Raw genomic sequence first — 1982 nt, 5'->3', positions numbered from 1 at the left:
GTGATATGTACGAACACGGGATAACACTATATTAAACGAAGGCTCTACGTAGATACTGCAAATATTCTGGATAAATTCTCCTAAGTGTTTACTTTGTTAAATGTTTCACTGAATTGGGTGACAGACGCACCAACTTTAAGTACGTGGTTTTTAAGATCGCGAATGTACTATGCTCGACGTCGGTGACACACGAGAAGCTTGCTCATTCTGTATTACGATGTCACCGACAGAAGAAGCTTTGTGTTATTTACGAATTATATCATATTATATTTTAAAAACTAATAAAAAAGACGGAATCGAAAAGTGTGGGTAAAGCACTGGCTTACGAAAAGAGAGCGTTTATTACATGTGAATTTAGTAAAGAGTTACGTGAAGAGAAGGAGAATTCCATAATTATTTCAGAATGTCTGAGATGGTGTACCAAGAACTTTTGCGCTTAGTTACACCGATTATAGCTAAAAAGGATACTTGCACGAGAGAAACTACTTCACCTCCTGAACGTTTAAGTGTAACATTACGATTTTTGATAACTGGTGGAACATATAAAGATTTAATGTATTCATCAGCAATATCAAGACAGTCGTTGGGATACAAAATTCCTGAGACATGAACGCAATTTACTCTGTACTGAAAACATTTGAATAATGATAATTTACTATGAAATCACTAACAGGAGAATTTTACGGTCATTATGGCATGTATTTGTCTTTTTAAAGACGAATTACATGCTATGACCTTTTCTGATGAATATTCTCAAGTAAAAGTTGATTTTATGTAATCGAATGAACTATCTTATAAGTAAAGTCTTCCCAGGAGCGCAACTCAACAATATTGGCAATATGATTTTAAAGTCGTCTACTTTAAAATGTATAATGTATGTCTGAATTGTCAATATAAATGAGTCAGATAAAATTAAATTATTAGAATAATTTTCCACTAAATAACAGAAAAACAAAAATTTGTTTAATTTACTAATGTTTGTATTTTGAGAAAGATTTCCGAAGTGGAAATTGAAACGTCAATAAACGTAATTTAACCTTTAATTGTGGCTTATTCCCATTTAAATAGTAATTACTTTAAAATGCCACAAGAAAATAGCTTAAGAACAATATATCACTTCATTGATTAGTTTTTCAGCTATGCCTTGTTGAGTAGCAGTCATATTGCGAAGTTTAGCAGCGTATTCATCATCAGAGTGTTTTCATTTTTTACCTATCAACGATATCGTATTTGCAATTTCGTCATTGGCTTGTCGCTTACGACGTGCAGATGAAACAGTAGATGTTGTAGGTAAAAACACGTTACAGTTGCTTCTCTGTAAATAAAAACAATATTATACTGACGGAAAGTTAAAGTTAAATTTTTGTTGTTGCAGTTCCCGAGTTCCGAACAAGAATAGATAGCAATTGCTGAAGAGTTTAAACGTACATGGCAATTCCCAAATTGGTTAGCTTTTGATGGGAACTCACATAAAGGCTATAGTCCCTCCTGATGGAGCAGGTTCACAATTTTCTTAGTTATAAAGAGTATCGTAGTGTTGTTCTAATGGGAATTGCGAATTAAATTATGAATTTATTTATTTGGACATTGTAACAAATGAACGTATTTCTGATCGTGGTGTATTAGAAAAAATTAAATTCTTTCAAAAATTGAATTCCAAGAGTTTAAATCTTCCTAGTCCAAGAAAACCAAGCGGACATTTAGAAGAGTTGCCTTATGTATTTTTTGGCAATAAAGACTTTGCTTTGAGAACAGATTTTATTTAGCCATACCCACAAAGGCAATCACTGGCTAGTTCAAGTAAGAGGCTATACAATTATAGAGTATGCAGGACTAGAAGGATTATAGAAAATGTTTTTGGAATTTTGGTGAGAAAAACACACACTTTTCGATCGCCTATAAATACCAATATACTGAATATTAACAAAATGGTTTTAGCATGTTGTGTATTGCACAATTTTATCAAAAAAAAAGCAAGACAA

Source organism: Diabrotica undecimpunctata, chromosome 1, assembly GCF_040954645.1.
Source record: "Diabrotica undecimpunctata isolate CICGRU chromosome 1, icDiaUnde3, whole genome shotgun sequence".
Lineage (NCBI taxonomy): Eukaryota > Metazoa > Arthropoda > Insecta > Coleoptera > Chrysomelidae > Diabrotica > Diabrotica undecimpunctata.
Note: the sequence above shows the minus strand (reverse complement) of the source record.